At 47.1% G+C, this 21,120-nt stretch overlaps 1 pseudogene; it reads right to left on the reverse strand.

The window, feature by feature from the left end:
• Positions 1-19,821: 19,821 nt before the first annotated feature.
• LOC125529593 (uncharacterized) lies at positions 19,822-20,884 on the reverse strand (annotated as a pseudogene).
• Between the last annotated feature and the right edge of the window lie 236 nt (positions 20,885-21,120).

Below are 21,120 nucleotides of genomic sequence, written 5' to 3' on the forward strand. Positions count from 1 at the left end.
CCTTGTGTTTTTGCCCTTTCGGGGCAGTTCCGACCAATCACGGTTCGCCACGTGGCGACTGCTCACTGGTCGGAGCCGCCCCGGAAGGGCAAAAACACAAGGCGAGTGAAGTGAGATGGGCAAAACCACAATTGTTGAAAAAATAGGGGCAAATCAGTCCAGCGTGACCCAACTAGGGGCACGAATACAAAAATCCCTTTGTTTATGGAACAATTGTATTCGTGCCCCTAGTTGGGTCACGCTTGACTGATTTGCCCCTATATTTTCAACAATTGTGGTTTTGCCCAGCTCACTTCACTCGCCTTGTGTTTTTGCCCTTTTGGGGCAGTTCCGACCAATCATGGTTCGCCACGTGGCGACTACTCACTGGTCGGAACCGCCCCGGAAGGGCAAAAACACAAGGCGAGTGAAGTGAGATGGGCAAAACCGCAATTGTTGAAAAAATAGGGGCAAATCAGTCCAGCGTGACCCAACTAGGGGCACGAATAAAAAAATCCCTTTGTTTATGGAACAATTGTATTCGTGCCCCTAGTTGGGTCACGCTCGACTGATTTTCCCCTATTTTTTCAACAATTGTGGTTTTGCCCAGCTCACTTCACTCGCCTTGTGTTTTTGCCCTTTCGGGGTAGTTCCGACCAATCACGGTTCGCCACGTGGCGACTGCTCACTGGTCGGAACCGCCCCGGAAGGGCAAAAATACAAGGCGAGTGAAGTGAGATGGGCAAAACCGCAATTGTTGAAAAAATAGGGGCAAATCAGTCCAGCGTGACCCAACTAGGGGCACGAATACAAAAATCCCTTTGTTTATGGAACAATTGTATTCGTGCCCCTAGTTGGGTCACGCTCGACTGATTTGCCCCTATATTTTCAACAATTGTGGTTTTTCCCAGCTCACTTCACTCGCCTTGTGTTTTTGCCCTTTCGGGGCAGTTCCGACCAATCATGGTTCGCCACATGGCGACTGCTCACCGGTCGGAACTGCCCCGGAAGGGCAAAAACACAAGGCGAGTGAAGTGAGATGGGAAAAACCGCAATTGTTGAAAAAATAGGGGCAAATCAGTCAAGCGTGACCCAACTAGGGGCACGAATACAAAAATCCCTATGTTTATGGAACAATTGTATTCGTGCCCCTAGTTGGGTCACGCTCGACTGATTTGCCCCTATATTTTCAACAATTGTGGTTTTGCCCAGCTCACTTCACTCGCCTTGTGTTTTTGCCCTTTCGGGGCAGTTCCGACCAATCACGGTTCGCCACATGGCGACTGCTCACTGGTCGGAACCGCCCCGGAAGGGCAAAAACACAAGGCGAGTGAAGTGAGATGGGCAAAACCGCAATTGTTGAAAAAATAGGGGCAAATCAATCCAGCGTGACCCAACTAGGGGCACGAATACAAAAATCCCTTTGTTTATGGAACAATTGTATTCGTGCCCCTAGTTGGGTCACGCTCGACTGATTTGCCCCTATTTTTTCAACAATTGTGGTTTTGCCCAGCTCACTTCACTCGCCTTGTGTTTTTGCCCTTTCGGGGCAGTTCCGACCAATCACGGTTCGCCACGTGGCGACTGCTCACTGGTCGGAACTGCCCCGGAAGGGCAAAAACACAAGGCGAGTGAAGTGAGATGGGCAAAACCGCAATTGTTGAAAAAATAGGGGCAAATCAGTCCAGCATGACCCAACTAGGGGCATGAATACAAAAATCCCTTTGTTTATGGAACAATTGTATTCATGCCCCTAGTTGGGTCACGCTCGACTGATTTCCCCTATTTTTTCAACAATTGTGGTTTTGCCCAGCTCACTTCACTCGCCTTGTGTTTTTGCCCTTTAGGGGCAGTTCCGACCAATCATGGTTCGCCACGTGGCGACTGCTCACTGGTCAGAACCGCCCCGGAAGGGCAAAAACACAAGGCGAGTGAAGTGAGATGGGCAAAACCACAATTGTTGAAAAAATAGGAGCAAATCAGTCCAGCGTGACCCAACTAGGGGCACGAATACAAAAATCCCTTTGTTTATTGTTGGGATATCACTATATTATCTTGTTATCTTAATGCACCTATATACTTGGTAAAGAGTGGAAGGCTCGGCCTTTTGCCTAGTGTTTTGTTCCACTCTTGCCGCCCTAGTTTCCGTCATATCGGTGTTATGTTCCCGGATTTTGCGTTCCTTACGCGGTTGGGTGATAATGGGAACCCCTTGACAGTTCGCCTTGAATAAAACTCCTCCAGCAATGCCCAACCTTGGTTTTACCATTTCCCACCTAGCCTCTTTTTCCCTTGGGTTTCCGGAGCCCAAGGGTCATCTTTATTTAAACCCCCCTGGGCCAGTGCTGCTCTGAGTGTTGGTCCGACTGAGCTGCCTGCGGGGCCACCTCGGGGAAACTTGAGGGTTGGTTTTACTCGTAGCTAGTCTCATCTGAGTGTGCCCTGACAACGAGATATGTGCAGCTCCTATTGGGATTTGTCGGCACATTCGGGCGGTGTTGCTGGACTTGTTTTACCATTGTCAAGGATGTCTTGTAACCAGGATTCCGAGCCTGATCGGGTCTTCCCGCTAGAAGGAATATCCTTCGTTGACCGTGAGAGCTTGTGATGGGCTAAGTTGGGACACCCCTGCAGGGATTTGAACTTTCGAAAGTCGTGCCCGTGGTTATGGGCAGATGGGAATTTGTTAATGTCCGGTTGTAGATAACATGAAACTTGACTTAATTAAAATGAATCAACCGCGTGTGTTACCATGATGGTCTCTTCTCGGCGGAGTTCGGGAAGTGAACACGGTGTTGGAGTAATGCTTGACGTAGGTTGTTCTAGGATCACTTCTTGATCATAGTTCTTCGTTCGTGCTTTGCCTTCTCTTCTCGCTCTCTTTTGCGAACAGGTTAGCCACCATATATGCTAGTCGCTTGCTGCAGCTCCACATATTACGTTGCTTTACCTATAAGCTTAAATAGTCTTGATCGCGAGGGTGCGAGATTGCTGAGTCCCTGTGACTCACAGATTACTTCCAGAACCAGATGCAGGGACCGATGATACCGCTCTAGACGATGCGCTTGAGCTCAAGTGGGAGTTCGATGAAGACTCTCGTCGTTACTATGTGTCTTTTCCAGATGATTAGTAGTGCTGCCCAGTTGGGGCGATCGGGGACCGTGTCGCATGTTGGGGTTGATCTTTATTGTGGTACCGTAGTCGGACCATGAGTGTATTGGATGATTGTAATGTTATTCATGTATTTGTGTGACGTGGTGAGTGTAAGCCAACTATGTATCCTTTACCCCTTTTATCTATTTACATTGGTTGTTGTGAAGATTACCTTACTTGCTACATTGCTTTCAATGAGGTTCGCCGCATCGAGGGCGTTAGAGTTGGCCAGCAAGCAGAGTGCAGAGGCGCCATGGTGGGCAAAATGCCTAACGTCACCTGGCTCAAAGGCTCCTATGTGGAGACCATAAAGGGGTGGCAATCGGGGTGGTTCTACATCACCGAGCCACGCGACACCAACTGGTTGGCGGCCCCCAATTTTCGATCCGGAATCCCCACACGGCTCACTTCCTAAAAAGAGAAGGGCTTGTCCTGGGGTTCCTCGGTAGAGCTGACCGGACTCCAGACATGCATTAGGAACATGATGAGCAAGAAAATCAAGCTCGTCAACATGGTCCAGGTCATGCTCTTCCGCCGGATTCTCCCGTGTCAATGACGGGCATTCAATTTGTTGGAGTTCGACCCGGCCAAGCACCAGACGCTGTGAGAGCTCTACGACACGACGCACAAGGACGTCTGGAGGGTGCTGTTCAAGGGCGCCGAGGTACCTCCTTCCCTCACCGAGGACTGCAGACTCAGCGCAAAGCGCCATGCCAATCCGGTAAGTTTTTATATCTCACAGGGTATTTATTTACCCCAGTTAAATCATGTGCGGGATCCAAGCTTCCATGTCATTAACAGGACTGGATAAAGACAGCGGAGCAGCTCGATTGCCTAGCCTCCCTGCCTGAAGATCCTGTAGATGCTCTCCCAACGGAGATGCTTGCTCCGGCACCTTACGAGGTGCCGGTGAAGAAGACCAAGAATAAGGCCACGGGGACCCGAAAGGGTCTCTGGCGCAAGGTTGTATCGGAAGAGACAAGAAAAGGAAGGCCGACCCAACCGGGGAGGCCGAAGGGTCCAAGAAGGGAAGGACCCTCCTTCCGGACTGCTCCACGACGATCGCCTACAGCAGCAACGAATGGTTACCCAGGGAGAAGCCCCTGGCGAAGTCGTAAGTATCCGGACACCATAGTAATTCATGGTATGTTTTATTGCACTATTTCTCATTACGCCGCATATGATTATGCAGTCCGTCCCGAGCTCATCTCAGCGTAGATTCGTCGGACGGTTCATTGGACTCGTCGGATATGAATAGTGATTCACTTCCGACCACCTCCACCCCTTGCCCTACGGACAATGTCGAGGTGTTGTCCCGAAAGGCACCGAGCCGAGGGGAGGTAGTCTTGGGGGCACCTTGAGGCGACCTTCCGGACCCTAGGCGCAAAGGGAGCAAGACTCCCACAGGCTCCAAGTTCGGCCCCCAGCCGAATACTGCCCCAGAACCTTCGGTGGTTCCGGACTCCGGCAGGCGATCCCCCGTTAAGGGGGGCAAGCCGCCCGTGCCGGTGTCCTCTGTCCATCCAGAGGCACCGGCCAACCTGCTGGAAGTGCTTCGTGGCGCTTCCATCGATGAAGAGCACCGCACTATCATGAGTGCGGTGATCGAGAAAGTTCAGTCCGCCAAAACGGACTGATCGAAGCTTGCGCCAGCCTCCTTACAGGCTTTGAGGTAAGCAATCAAAATATAAGAAAATATTACCGCATAGACAGTAGTCCCTGATGCTCTGTTCGTCGTTCGCGAAGAAAGGCCGAATAGAGGATCAAATGATGACTCAGGAGTCTAATCAGAATATATCTATGTGTATGTGCAGGCTTCACTGCTGGCCGCTGCTGCACGTAGTACGGAGGTCTCTGCACTTAAGCAGGACCTGGAGCGGTCCGAGAACGAGCTCGGCCTTACCAACAGGCAGCTCGAGGAGAGCAAAGGTAAGCAATACCTTGTCTATATATTTAAAAATAAGTTAGGGAGTAAAGTAATAGGATCATCATGAATTTACCAGGGGCCATGACCGAAGTGGCGACCCTGAAGAAGGCGTTGTCCGAGGCCGAAGACAAAGCGGCCAAGGAGCGCATTGAGCGGGAAAAGCAAGAAGCCCGGGTAGGCGAGGAGCAGCAAGAGCTCGAGGCTCTCGCGAAAAAATAGGAGTCCTTGGAGCTTGACTCTAAGACGCGAGAGTCTGAGCTTGCGAAGGCGCTCGAAAGCGCCCGGAGCGGCAAGGCTGAGGCCCACAAGGCCCTCCAGGATATTGATGCGGTGAAGAAGATAGCAGCGGGTAAGGCATTCATTATGCAAAGCAAGCATGTGAAGGAAACTTTCCTTTTACTTACCCGAGTTCGGAGCTCTCCACGAGCGTTCGCAGATCTTCCCCGCAGTGTACTGGATGCCGCGGAGTTTTACCGAGCTGAGGAGGGGAGCTCAACGGAAAAGTTGTTCTGGTCTCAGTATACTGGGACCGAACACCCAATTCCCTTGAGCGACCAGCTGAAGCAATTGGTCGATCTCCACAAGGCGGCCGAATAGGCCATGAAAGGTCTTATAGTCCGAATGTGGCCTAGTGAGCCCCTGCCCGGCAGCTACTTCGGTCTGGTGAGGCGGCTTGTGGATGCCTACCCTCGGCTTGAAGTCATAAAGCGGTCCGTCTGCATCGAGGGTGCACGCAGGGCTTTTTCCCGAGTGAAGGTGCACTGGGCGAAGCTGGACGTCGTGAAGCTGGTGAAGGAGGGGCCGCCGGAGGGCAAGGAGCATCGCTGCCCCGAAATGTATTATGACAGTGTCCTGAAGGGTTCCCGCCTTGTGGCGGATGAATGTGCCAGAGATGTAATTTTTGAATAAACATGCTCATGTGATCCTGTAATGTGAAACGAGTCCATTTGCGCTATGCAACGCTGTTTTAATTTAAAATATTACCTTCTGTGCGGACGTTTATAAAATCTGAGAGTTGGCCAGTCGTCGGCTTCTGCCCCCATGTAACTAGTACTAGGGTGTTCGGGATAAACCTGAGCACTATTTATCCCAGTTTTGGGTCCTTCGAGGGAGGTGTTCAGCACAACGAACCAGCCAATCAGACTATAAGGCTTTATCACTCTCACTTAGCTATAGAAGTCTACAGTTTTAAATTTTGGCGAAGCCCCTAGTATTTGGAAGGCAGAATTTTGGGCGCTATACACGCCTAAGTCGGGCAAGGCCGACTCCTCGCCCGAAGCGGAAAAAGTCTTTAAGGACTTGAGGCCTCTCGAATAGCGACCAGCTCTCGCCCTATCATGACAGTTAGTTTTCGACTTTCTCTACTGAGGTGCCCGTTCGGAAGAACCGGGACACAATCGCAGTAGTTCTCCCAGCGCTACCTTAGCCGATATAGCGGAACGTAAGGTACCAAAGCATGGGAGCCGGGCAAACCCAACTATTGACCCAAGACATGATTCGGAGCTGATGCATATAATGCTATAAGTTCAGGGTGCCGCACTATTGGAAGTGTTCGGACTTCTCACACCGTATTATGGGGTAAACGAAAGCCCCTGGCGTACTGACCGTACTAGAATGTACGGGTGCAAGTTGTCGTAAATGAACATATAAGAAAAAAGGGATGAATAATGCAATAATAGACTAATGCTATGCATTGTTGTTTAAATAATACGTCGAAGCATACTGATACAGGTAGTGCAATAAGCAGAAAATAGGACTATTTGACATGTCCTATCCAAGGGCAAGCTGCGTATGAATAGTAGAAAGCGGGTATATCGGTTATTATTAGAGACCACCTGGGGGTTCCCGTGTACATCTTAGCTTCTTGCCTCCTTGGTTGTTCCTTCCCGTAATGTGTCCGGCAATCGTACTGCCGGAAACGGCATTCAGAGAGTTTGGTCCTTAAAGAGAAAAAATGATAAAGGTATACAGCCCCTAGGGCGGTTAAGCCGCATTGCGGGATGTGCCCTGATCGTGCCCCCGCCTATGCCATGGTATTTTCAATGTGTAATTATGTACGCGCGGCACGGATTTCGTCGCTTGACTGGGACTGGGACGGGGGCCGAATTGCTAGGCGAGCTCTGAACATGCAAGGCGATCATGTTGTAGTTTATCTGGACTCGCTTGACGGTGTCCGGGGGCTGTATCGCCGAATTGGTGGTGTGCCTTAAAAGGCTGCTTTGTGCTTCTTCTGCGAGGGCCATAGTGTGCTCTTCCGTGCGGAGCGAGCGTTCTGTGTTTCCATTGACTGCTATGACCCCCCTAGGTCCTGGCATCTTGAGCTTAAGGTATGCGTAATGCAGTACGCATTGAATTTTGCAAATGTGATTCGCCCGAGCAGTGCGTGATAGCCGCTGCAGAACGGGACGATATCGAAGATTAACTCCTCGCTTCGGAAGTTGTCTGGAGATCCGAATACCACTTCCAGTGTGATTGAGCCCGAGCAATGGGCCTCTACACCTGGGATGACGCCCTTAAAGGTGGTTTTGGTGGGTTTGATCCTCGAGGGATCTACACCCATTTTGCGCACTGTATCCTGATAGAGCAAGTTCAGGCTGCTGCCGCCGTCCATAAGGACTCGAGTGAGGTGGAATCCGTCGATGATGGGGTCTAGGACCATTGCGGCAGATCCGCCATGACGGATACTAGTGGGGTGGTTCCTGCGATCAAAGGTGATCGGACAAGCGGACCATGGGTTGAACTTTGGGGTGACGGGCTCCATCGCATAGACGTCCCTTAGTGCACGCTTCCATTCCCTCTTGGGAATGTGGGTTGCGTATATCATGTTCACCGTCTTCACTTGTGGGGGGAACGTCTTCTGTCCTCCCGTGTTCGGCGGCCGGGGCTCCTCCTCGTCATCACTATGCAGCCCCTTGTCCTTGTTTTCGGCATTTAACTTGCTGGCCTGCTTGAACACTCAGCATTCTCTGTCGGTGTGATTGGCTAGCTTATCGGGGGTGCCATGGATTTGACACGAGCGATCTAGTATGCGATCCAAACTGGACGGGCCCGGAGTACTTCTTTTGAATGGCTTTTTCCGCTGACCGAATCTAGAGCCTCTGAGTCTGGCATTGACTGTCGTATCATCGGTGTTATCACCGTTGTTGCAGCGCTTTTGTCTGTTACGACATGGTCTGCCGTTGGCATCTTTGGTATCCAGAGTACCCAGATTCCTTGATGTGTTATTGTTGTGAGCCAGCCAGCTATCCTCGCTCGCGCAAAAGCGGGTCATGAGTCTCGTGAGGGCTGCCATAGACTTTGGCTTCTTCTGGCTGAGGTGCCGGGCAAGCCACTCGTCACAGATGTTATGCTTGAATGCCGCTAAGGCCTCTGCATCCGGATAGTCGACAATTTGGTTTTTCTTAGTTAGGAATCATGTCCAGAATTGCCTAGCCGATTCCCCTGGCTGCTGAGTTATATGGCTCAAGTCATCAGCATCTGATGGTCGCACATAAGTGCCCTGGAAGTTGTCAAGGAATGCGTCTTCCAAATCCTCCCAACTGCCGACCGAGTCTGCTGGCAAGCTATTCAGCCAATGCCGAGTTGGTCCTTTGAGTTTTAGTGGGAGGTACTTGATGGCATGTAGATTATCACCGCGAGCCATGTGGATGTGAAGGAGGAAATCCTCAATCCATAAAGCGGGATCTGTTGTACCATCATATGATTCGATATTTACGGGTTTAAAACCCTCCTGGAATTTGTGATCCATAACTTCATCAGTGAAGCATAGGGGGTGTGCGGTGCCTCTGTGCCGGGCTATATCCCGACGTAGTTCATATGAGTCTTGTATGTTGTATTCGGCCCGGCCGGATTTACTTTTAGTGTATCCGGCACGACGGTCATCGTCCCGTGTTGGCGCGCGCCCCCGTGACCCGTATATTGACCTTGCATGTTTTGCCCTACTGTCCAATACGTCTCGCAGGTCCCATGTGTTTCCCCGGGCCTTGGTATTTTTGATTGGGTGGCGGCGGGGTGCAGGCTGAACTTCAGGCTGAAACGCCTCTCTGCCTCGGCCACGCGGTGGTCAGTCAGCCGCATCGTACACTGGTGATGGAGGTTTCAATGCTTCCTCCTCGAGGTGAGGTAGCAACCTGCGCTTTGGGTAATTCTTGGAGGGGCACTCGGGTTCGTATTCCTCGGCCGCAAGGACTCTGGTCCATCTATCTACTAGCAAGTCTTGATCAGCTTGAAGCTGTTGTTGCTTTTTCTTCACGCTATTTGTTGTGGCCATAAGCCGGCGCTTGAAGCGCTCCTGCTCAACGGGATCCTCAGGCACGATAAATTCTTCGTCGCCGAGGCTCACCTCGTCTTTGGAGAGAGGCATGTAATTGTCCTCCTCCGATTCTCCATCTGCTCTTGCTCTGGAGGGCTAGCTTGTTCACCCTCCCGCTCTACATCGTGCTGGAGGGGATTGTGGTTGTCTTCGGCACTATCCGGAGTGTTATTGTCTCTTGTGCCGGTATCACTACTTTTGCTGTGGCGGGACTTAGAGCGGCGCCGCTGATGTTGGAGCTTGGGTTGCTTCTTGGAGGGGTCGTCCTCCGCTGTCTCATCGCCATTGCCTTCTTTGGGGATGTCCACCATGTATATATCATATGATGAGGTGGCAGTCCAGCGCCCTGTGGGCGGTGGTTCCTGTTCGTCTCCCGCATCATCGTCCATACCGTCGATGTCTTCGGAGTCGAAGTCGAGCATGTCGGTTAAATCGTCGACGGTGGCTACTAAGTGGGTGGTGGGTGGGCAGCGAATTTCTTCGTCGTCCGCATCCCATTCTAGCCGGACATAGTTCGGCCAAGGTTCTCCTGACAAGGAGAGAGACCTTAATGAATTTAGCAAATCGCCGAAAGGCGAGTGCTGAAAGATATCCGCGGAGGTGAACTCCATGGTCGGCGCCCAGTCGGATTCGATAGGCATGGATGCAGGCGGCTCGGAGTCTGTCGCCGGAGACGAATCCAGTGGTTCGGCGACACGGCTCTCATAAGGGGTGAAGTCAGTATCCGGCTCCATTGCCACTGAGAGTGCGGCCTCCGTGGCGGGGTCTATCCCCCCGTCCTCAAATGGCGCAGTTTGCTCCAGATTGAAGGCCGGAGTAGTTGTAGGTGTGATCTCCCGAACACTATCCGACGACAGAGCTAAATCATGCTGGTCGTGATCGTGCGGCGCACCTGACATGGGCTCGAATCCATCGAAGATCAAGTCTCCGCGGATGCCGGCAGTGTATTTTAAGTTTTCCGAACCTGACCTGATGGCCAGGGGTGTAGCTCTCGATCTGCTCCAGATGGCCAAGCAAATTGGCCCGTAGTGCGAAGCCGCCGAATACGAAGATCTGTCCGGGGAGGAAAACCTCACCCTGGTCCGCATCGTTACGGATGATCGAAGGGGCCATCGAGCCTTATGGTGACGGCACAGTGGAACTCTCAATGAAAGCACCAATGTCGGTGTCAAAACTGGTGGATCTCGGGTAGGGGGTCCCGAACTGTGCGTCTAAGGCGGATGGTAACAGGAGGCAGGGGACACGATGTTTACCCAGGTTCGGGCCCTCTTGATGGAGGTAATACCCTACGTCCTACTTGATTGATATTGATGATATGAGTATTACAAGAGTTGATCTACCACGAGATCGTAGAGGCTAAACCCTAGAAGCTAGCCTATGGTATGATTGTGTGTTGTCCTACGGACTAAACCCTCCGGTTTATATAGACACCGAAGGGGGCTAGGGTTACACAGAGTCGGTTACAAGGGAGGAGATCTACATATCAGTATTGCCAAGCTTGCCTTCCACACCAAGGAAAGTCCCGTCCGGACACGAGACGAAGTCTTCAATCTTGTATCTTCATAGTCCAACAGTCCGGCCAAAGGATATAGTCCGGCTGCCCGGAGACCCCCTAATCCAGGACTCCCTCAATTATTATCATGAAAACTAGAAGAACACACTTTCACAAAGCAATCTTTTTAGCACACATCCTAGCGGTTCTTTCTTTGCACTCATCGATGTAAATTCTCATGGCTTTGACAGACTCATTGATATCATGTTTAGGTGGAATCGATCTAAGTTTCAAAGAATCAACATCAAGAGAAATTCTATCCACGTTCCTAGCCAACTCATCAATCTCAAGTAATTTTTCTTCAACCAAAGCATTGAACTTCTTTTGCGAACTCATAAATTCTTTAACACTAATCTCAAAATCAGAGGGCATCTTATTAAAATTTCCATAAGAGTTGTTGTAGGAATTACCATAATTATTAGAGGAATTACTAGGAAACGGCCTAGAATTAAAATTTCCTCTATACGCGTTGTTACCAAAATTGTTCCTACCAACAAAATTCACACCCATAGATACATTATTATTCTCAATCAAAGTGGACAAAGGCATATCATTATGATCAGAATAAACACTTTTATTAGCAAACAATTTTGTAAGTTCATCCATCTTTCCACCCAAAACATTAATCTCTTCAATCACATGAATTTTTTTACTAGTGGATCTTTCAGTGTGCCATTGAGAATATTAACCATAATATTGTCTAGGAGTTTAGTAGCTTCTCCTAAAGTTATTTCTATAAAAGTGCCTCCCGCGTTCAAATCTAAAAGATTTCTAGAAGCAAAATTCAATCCGGCATAAAAATTTTGTATAATCATCCACAAATTGAAACCATGTGTAGGGCAATTATGTATCATTAATTTCATCCTCTCCCAAGCTTGTGCAACATGATCATGATCAAGTTGCTTAAAATTCATAATATCGTTCCTAAGAGAGGTGATCTTAGTGGGAGGAAAATACTTAGAGATAAAAGCATCTTTGCACTGATTCCATGAATCAATACTAGTTTTAGGCAAAGAAGAGAACCAAGTTTTAGCACGATCTCTAAGCGAAAACAGAAATAGCTTCAATTTAACAATATCATTATCCACATCTTTCTTCTTTTGCATATCACACAAATCAACAAAGTTGTTTAGATGGGTAGCGGCATCTTCACTAGGAAGGCCAGAAAATTGATTTTTCATAACAAGATTCAACAAAGCAGTAGTAATTTCACAAGATTCAGCATCAGTAGTAGGAGCAATCGGAGTGCTAACAAAATCATTGTTTTTGGTATTGGAAAAGTCACACAATTTGGTATTATGTTGAGCCATCGTGACAAATAATCAAACCAACACACAAGCACACAAGAAGCAAGCAAAAAGAGACGAATGGAAAAGGGGCGAAGAAAAGGCAAAGGTTTTCGAAAATCACTTTAGAAGTGGGGGAGAGGAAAACGAGAAGCGAATGGAAAATAATGTAATGCGAGGGAGAAGAGTTTGTAATGGGTACTTGGTATGTCTTGACTTGGCGTAGATCTCCCGGGCAACGGCGCCAGAAATCCTTCTTGCTACCTCTTGAGCATGCGCTGGTTTTCCCTTGAAGAGGAAAGGGTGATGCCACAAATTAGCGTAAGTATTTCCTTCAGTTTTTGAGAACCAAGGTATCAATCTAGTAGGATACAAAACACAAGTCACCTAGTACCTCCACAAACAATCAAGAACCTTGCAACCAACGCGCTAAAGGGGTTTTCAATCCCTTCACGGTCACTCGCAAAAGTGACATCTGATAAAGATAGTAAAGTAAATATTTTTGGTATTTTTGTTGTATAGATTGGAAAGTAAAGATTTCAAAATATTAAACGAGATGTGATGTAAATAAAAGAGATGCAATATAATAAGAAAGAGACCCGGGAGCCATATGTTTCACTAGTGGCTTCTCTCAAGATGGCATGTATTACGGTGGGTGAACAAATTACTGCCGAGCAATTGATAGAAAAGCGCATAGTTATGAGAATATCTAGGCAATGATCATGAATATAGGCATCACGTTCGTGTCAAGTAGATCGAAACGATTCTGCATCTACTACTAATACTCCACACATCGACCGCTATCCAGCATGCATCTAGAGTATTAAGTTCATAAGAACAGAGCAATGCATTAAGCAAGATGACATGATGTAGAGGGATAAAATCAAGCAATATGATATAAACCCCATCTTTTTATCCTCGATGACAACAATACAATACGTGTCTTGCTGCCCCTACTGTCACTGGGAAAGGACAACATAAGATTGAACCCAAAGCTAAGCACTTCTCCCATTGCAAGAAAGATCAATCTAGTAGGCCAAACTAAACCGATAATTTGAAGAGACTTGAAAAGATATAAAATCATGCATATAAGAATTCAGAGAAGAACCAAATAATATTCATAGATAATCTTGTTCATAAACCCACAATTCATCGGATCTCGGCAAACAGACCGCAAAAGATTCCGGCAGATCGCCGGAAGGGGCCCCAAGATGGGATCTCATGGGTACAAAAGGTTGCAGTGGTGGAAAAGTGGTTTTGTGGCTCTTTGTGGTCGATCTAGGGTATAAGAGTATATATAGGCGGAAGAAGTACGTCGGTGGAGCTACGAGGGGGCCACGAGGGTGGGGGGCGCGCCTACCCCTTGGGTGCACCCTCCTGCCTCGTGGCCGCCTCGTGGCATTCCAGACTTCAACTCCAAGTCTTCTTATTTGCTTTCGGTCCAAGAAAGATCATCTCAAAGGTTTCATTCCATTTGGATTCCATTTGGTATTCCTTTTCTGCGAAACTCTAAAGTAGGCAAAAAAACTAAAACTGGCACTAGGCCTCTGGTTAATAGGTTAGTCCCAGCGATCCATCTATGGACTAGTGCAAGCATCTCAGAGTTGGAATATATGCTTTGATGAGTTGATCAAAGCATATAGTTTTATACAGACTTTTGGAGAAGCATGTATTTACAAGAAAGTGAGTGGGAGCTGTGTAGCATTTCTGATATTATATGTGGATGACATATTGTTGATCAAAAATGATACTGAATTTCTGGATAGCATAAAAGGATACTTGAACAAGAATTTTTCAATGAAAGACCTCGGTGAAGCTGCTTACATATTGGGCATCAAGATCTATAGAGATAGATCAAGACACTTGATAATTTTTTCAATAAGTGCATACCTTGACAATTTTTGAAGTAGTTCAAAATGGAACAGTCAAAGAAGGAGTTCTTGCTTGTGTTGCAAGGTGTGAAGTTGAGTAAATACTGAAAACCCGACCACGGCGGAAAATAGAAAGAGAATGAAAAGCCATTCCCTATGCCTCAGTCATAGGTTCTATAAAGTATGCTATGCTGTGTACCATACCTATTGTATACCTTAGCATGATTTTGGCAAGGGAGTTCAATAGTGATCTAGGAGTAGATCACTGGATAGCAGTCAAAATTTTCTTTAGAAGATTAAGGAAATATTTCTCGATTATGGAGGTGATAAAAGAGTTCGTCGTAAAGAGATTCGTCGATGCAAGCTTTTGACACCGACCTAGATAACTCTAAGTCTTGATCTAGATACATATTGAAAGTGGGAGCAATTAGCTAGAGTAGCTCCGTGCAGAGTATTGTAGACATAGAAATTTGCAAAATACATACGGATCTGAATGTTGCAGACCCATAGACTAAACTTCTCCCACAAGAAAAACATGATCACTCTTTGGGTGTTAATCATATAGCGATGTGAACTAGATTATTGACTCTAGTAAACCCTTTGGGTATTAGTCACATGAAGATGTGAACTAATCACATAAAGATGTGAACTATTGGTGTGAAATCACCCGATGATGTGAACTAGATTATTGACTCTAGTGCAAGTGGGAGACTGAAGGAAATATGCCCTAGAGGCAATAATAAAGTTGTTATTTATATTTCCTTATATCATGATAAATGTTTATTATTCATGCTAGAATTGTATTAACCGGAAACTTAGTACATGTGTGCATACATAGACAAACAGAGTGTCACTAGTATGCCTCTACATTGACTAGCTCGTTAATCAAAGATGGTCAAGCTTCCTAACCGTAGACATGAGTTGTCATTTGATGAACATGATCACATCATTAGAGAATGATGTGATTGACTTGACCCATCCGTTAGCTTAGCACTATGATCATTTAGTTCATTGCTATTGCTTTCTCCATAACTTATACATGCTGCTATGACTATGAGATTATGCAACTCCCGAACACCGGAGGAACACTTAGTGTGCTATCAAACGTCACAACATAACTGGGTGATTATAAAGATGCTCTACATGTGTCTCCGATGGTGTTTGTTGAGTTGGCATGGATCAAGATTAGGATTTGTCACTCCGATTGTCGGAGAGGTATCTTTGGGCCCTCTTGGTAATGCACATCACTATAAGCCTTGCAAGCTATGTGACTAATGAGTTAGTTGTGGGATGTTGCATTACAGAACGAGTAAAGAGACTTGCCGGTAACGATATTGAACTAGGTATGATGATACCGACGATCGAATCTTGGGCAAGTAACATACCGATGACAAAGGAAACAACGCATGTTGTTATGTGGTTTGACCGATAAAATCTTCGTAGAATATGTAGGAACCAATATGAGCATCTAGGTTCCGCTATTGGTTATTGATGAGTCTCGGTCATGTCTACATAGTTCTCGAACCCGTAGGGTCCGCACGCTTAACGTTCGATGACAATCGGTATTTTGAGTTTATGTGTTTTGATGTACCGAAGGTAGTTCGGAGTCCTGGATGTGATCACGGACATGACGAGGAGTCTCAAAATGGTCGAGACATGAAGATTGATATATTGGAAGGTTATGTTTGGACGCCGGAATGGTTTCGGATGAGTTCGGGCATATACCGGAGTACCGGGGGGTTATCGGAACCCCCTGGGGGCCAAATGGGCCTACATGGGCTTTAGTGGAAGAGAGAGGATGCGGCCAAGAGGTGGGGACATGCCCCCCAAGCCCAATCCGGATTGGGAGGGGGCTGGCGCCCTTTCCTTCTTCTCCTCTTCCCCTTCCTTCCCCCTCCTAGTAGGACTAGGAAAGGGGGGAAACCTACTCCTAGTAGGAGTAGGAATCCCCCCTTGGGGCGCACCATGAGGCTGCCCGGCCCCCTCCTCCCCTCCTTTATATACGGGGGAGGGGGCACCCCATGGACACATCAATTGTTCCTAGCCGTGTGCGGAGCCCCCCTCCACAGTTAACACCTCGGCCATATCGTCGTAGTGCTTAGGCCAAGCCCTGCGCCGGTAACATCATCATCACCGTAACCACGCCGTCGTGCTGACGGAACTCTCCCTCGTCCTCAACTAGATCAAGAGTTCGAGGGACGTCACCGAGATGAACGTGTGCAGATCGCGGAGGTCCCGTGCGTTCGGTACTTGGATCGGTTGGATCACGAAGACGTTCGACTACATCAACCGCGTTACTAAACGCTTCTGCTTTCGGTCTACGAGGGTATGTGGACACACTCTCCCTGCTCGTTGCTATGCTTCTCCTAGATAGATCTTGCATGATCGTAGGAAATTTTTGAAATACTACTTTCCCCAACAGTATTGTCACAAAAGAGTTTCATTGGACCCGATGCACTAGGTATTACACCTAGATCGGATATGAACTCCTTCATCCAGACTCCTTCATTTGCTGCTTCCGAAGCAGCTATGTATTATGCTTCACACGTAGATCCCGCCACGACGCGCTGCTTAGAACTGCACCAACTGACAGCTCCACCATTCAATAAAAACACGTATCCGGTTTGTTACTTAGACTCATCCAGATCCGTGCAAAGCTTGCATCGACGTAACCATTTACGACGAGCTCTTTGTCACCTCCATAAACGAGAAACATATCCTTAGTCCTTTTCAGGTATTTTAGGATGTTCTTAACCGATGTCCAGTGATCCACTCCAGGATTACTTCGGTACCTCCCTGCTAAACTAATAGCAAGGCACACATCTCTGGTACACAGCATTGCATACATGATAGAACCTATCTCTAAAGAACAGTGCACTGGTACACGATATGATCTGTCGTCATGACCCATGAACTGAGCTTCTCACTAATCAAAATGGTCCTCTCAGCATGTTTCAAGGGAAGCAAGAGATCATTTTCTCAGGATATTAGTCACCCAATCTTCCCAATAGTATTCCTTAACTCATGAATTGATACTCTTGCTCATTCTCTTTCTATTTCCACTGGTTTCTTTTGTTCACTTGCAATGCGGCATTTGAATCCATTTTACTCCACTTCTCTCTCTTTTCTTCCTGATGAGGGTGATGTACTGCGGGTACCTGATCATCATGACTGGAATTCCAGAGGATTCCTTGAGTACTCGTTACTTCGAGGTCAAATGGTGCGATAGTATTCATCCAAAATAGGAAACTGGTAGCGACTTGCATTTGATGGACTCTTCCTTCCTGTAGGAATAGGGGAGAGTGGTAACGTGAGCCACCTTTCCTTTATACAGCAGTAATAGCACATGCAAGTTCCTAGGGTCTATATAGCTAGTCAAGGATCATAAAACAATTAGCAAATCATCATGTGGAATGATGTAAACTAGCCTAAAAAAGTGAAATAAGCCCTCATACCCACTCCTCTTTCCCCAGCAAACCAACAAGTAGTAGGTTGGTGGGCCTCGGTATCTCTATTTGCTAAGATGGATACCTACACCACTCAATAGTTCCAATTCATTGTTTTTTATCCTATAGGAAAGAAAATGCTTCAAGCAATTTTGTCCTTTCCTCCAGAGTCATACGACGGTCTTCACAACCTTCCACCGGAGGCTTTTCTCTGTTTTCCTCCGGAGTCATACGACGGTCTTCACAACCTTCCACCGGAGGCTTTTCTCTGTTTTCCTCCTCTTTAGCCATTGCTTCTTGAATCATAACTTTGATCTTCTTTAGGGGCAATTTAAACATGTTCGCATCCCGCGGGAAGCGAAAAGCCAGAAATATAATTTCCTCAGGTTTAAGAACCGAAAGGAGTTTATCCAGATTTGGTGCCAAACCTGGGAAAAACCCTAAACGAGCTCTTAAAAAAGAGATATAAGCAGGGTCATAGGAATCCTGAGATTCCCCTCCCTCCGCTTTGGGTGGCTTCCACTGCTTGTGCGAGTGAGCAATTATATTGCGGATATCCCCCGGTTCCAAGATCTCGAGCAGAGGAAAGTCCCGGGGGAACGTGTGCACCATGAATAGGATCTCCTCAGGTTCCAGGAATGAAAGAAGTGAGTCTATCTTGCACTCTAAACTAGGGAAATCTTTATATTCCGAGCACAAAAGCCACCCCTTAAAGGTTTCTTTGTAATTGTCAGGCGGTCCCCCCGTTCCGGAGGAGAAGCTTCTTCTATGGCTATGGCCAAAAGGAGAAATAGTCCTGTTCATTATATGGCTATGGCCAAAAGGAGAAAAGGATCCGGTGCGATGAGTCTCATCCGTGTAATATTTTGGAATTCCTCTTCCAACTCGTCCCGAAATGGGCGTTATGGCAAAGAACAAGAAGAAAAAGACAGAAGGAATTTGTCCAATAGTAACAAATGGTGCCTCCACAGGTTGACATCCGATCCAACCTAGTAGTAAGCAATCCTCCAAAAGCAACCAAAATATTCCTTGGTGAATCGGTCGAAAACTTGAACTACGCACATACATTTCTTTAAAAAAAGGTAAAGCCAAGAGAGATATAAAAACTGGTGCTATTGCGGCTACACCTCCTGCTTTGTCAGGTATACTGCGAAGAATGGCATGGATCGGTAGGAAATACCATTCCGGCACAATATGAGGCGGGGTGGGCATCGGATTAGCAGGTATATAATTGTCGGGATGCCCCAAAACATTAGGAGCAAAAAAATCCAAATGGAAAAAAAGATAGCAGAAGCTACCCGACCTACAAGATCCTTTACATAAAAATAAGGGTAAGAAGAAATTTTATCCATCTCAGAATGTACACCCCTAAGATATAAAAGAATCATTCTGAGATCGGATTTAGGTCTTTCTGCACCATAGGAGCAAAGGCAACAGGAAGAATTTCTCAGATCCATTCAGTAAGCAGGGGCGAGGCCTCCCCAGCGCCCGATCTTGGGCCCCTACACTTCTATGGGTTGTTCCAGCCTCTGCTAGTGGGTGGTTTTTCATTTCTACAACAGGTGCTTGGTTCAAAAAAAGCTTATGAGTTGAGTTCGTCCTCAGCTACGGATTGGGGGCAGCATTCTCAGATTACTTGACTTGCTGCTAGCTTAGAGGAGAGAAAAAAAATCCCGCTTTCATTTACCTTTAAGTCTGAGAGAAGGCTTTTTCTTTCTATTAAAAGATCACAAATCAGAGGGGTGATCAGTCCTCTTACAATCCTTCATCTTCTTATGAGTAGCCGCCACAGGGGGTCCTCAGTCTGAATCCTCCACTAGCATTGGACCAACAGTCAGTCTAGCTCTCGCTCTTATCCAATTTCCTTATCCTTTCAGGGTAAGGTCGGAGTAGTAGGAAAATACAATTTATTTTTTTGCGTGCGGACCCGCTTGTGAGACTGAAGAAATTGAAGCTAAATGACAATCTTAACCTACTTGCTTACAGGATCCTTAAGAAACTATGGACTTTTGCACCTTTCTGTCTAGCTTGAGTTATCTTTTAGTTCTCTCCCCTCGGCAAAGTGGATAGGAAAGAGTCTTGCTTCCATTCCACTAGCCAAGAATAAGGAGAGTGACTTTCTCTTTTGAACCTCTTAAGCTGACTTGAAAAAAAAATTGGTACACCCCTCAGAGATATAGGGACCGCCATGCTCGTCCACTTTCTTGATAAATGACTCGATGCATTTTCTCTTCCTTGCCGCTGAGACTGAGACATATCAAAAAGATCTATTACTAAAAGGAGATTGGAATCATCCTGTGGTTACCGGATGATGGGAATAACTAAGCATAAATTTGGAAATGAGCACGAAATGTCTGTAAATGAATTTTCTCATTATTCGTTATTTTCGGGTCTTTTCGTTGCATTCACTTACAACAAGAAACAACCACCAGCGTTTGGTGCAGCACTTGCATTTTGGTGCATTCTTCTTCCTTTCCTTGGTCTTTCGTTCCGTCATATTCCAAATAACTTATCTAATTACAACGTATTAACCGCTAATGCACCTTTTTTTATCAAATCTCAGGGACATGGTCTAATCATGAGGGTAGTATTTTATCATGGTGTTGGATCCCAAGTTTTTATGGATTCCTTTTTTGTTACTGGGGTCGACCCCAAAGCCATAATGTCTCAAAATGAAGAGGCTATAGAGAAACTTTGATTTTTTTCCTTTGTCTCGAACTTCGTGAAGAACTCCATCTTATCACTCCAACAAAAAAGTTAGGTTGCGTCCCAGTTGTACACTCCCTTCATTCGGAGAACCCTTGTTGATTCTGAACTTCGTTCGCAAAGTAAGCGTCCTTTTAATGGGCCAGCCCTTTTTAATGCGCCGCTTGACCCTGTTTTGAAAATGAGCTTTGCTCTTCTGGGCGCTGGGCGCTCCCGTGGTTCGCGAGAAGGAAAAAGGACTAATCTTTTGTTACATCTGGCACGAGATGAAAAAGAGAGAGCTTCGTCTATCGATGAACAGCAGATTGATGGAGCTCTTGGCATTGCTTTGTTTTTCTCTCCTTTCCTATCAGCGAGTTCTGATCCTTTTGTTCGAAAAAATTTCGTTCGTACCGAACCGCTTGCAGAATCAAATCCAGTTCCACAAGATCCTATATCAGCTATACATCCTCCTTGCATTTATGCCGGAGATGTCGCCAGTGCTATGGGCTTTGGGTTATGTAGATCAAAAATGATGAATGGGATTGTGGCACTCCACTCGCCGCCAATGCGGAAGGATGCCGCCGAAAAGAATGGAACGCTGCTTCGCTCTGCTGGATGCGTCGGATCCCATATAAGAAGCTCGCTCTTTACCCGATCATTCAAACATTTTGTGGGCAGCGCGCCTGCTCTATTGTTGCGTAGCAATAAAAGCCTGCTCATGCTGCTTCGGTGGCGCTTTTTCGCCTTCTCTTCGCTCTGGACAGGAGCGCTAATGGACACGGGGAGGGAGCAGACGAAGCGTGTCGTTCGTAATGGAAAGAAAGACACCACTACTTCGCCTCTTTGTTGGACCGCCGGCGCGAACACGGTGGTCTCTGACCAGGACCAGGAACCTATTAGAATTTG

This window comes from Triticum urartu, chromosome 5A (genome assembly GCF_056163025.1).
Source record: "Triticum urartu cultivar PI428250 chromosome 5A, HENAU_Tu73, whole genome shotgun sequence".
Classification (NCBI taxonomy): domain Eukaryota; kingdom Viridiplantae; phylum Streptophyta; class Magnoliopsida; order Poales; family Poaceae; genus Triticum; species Triticum urartu.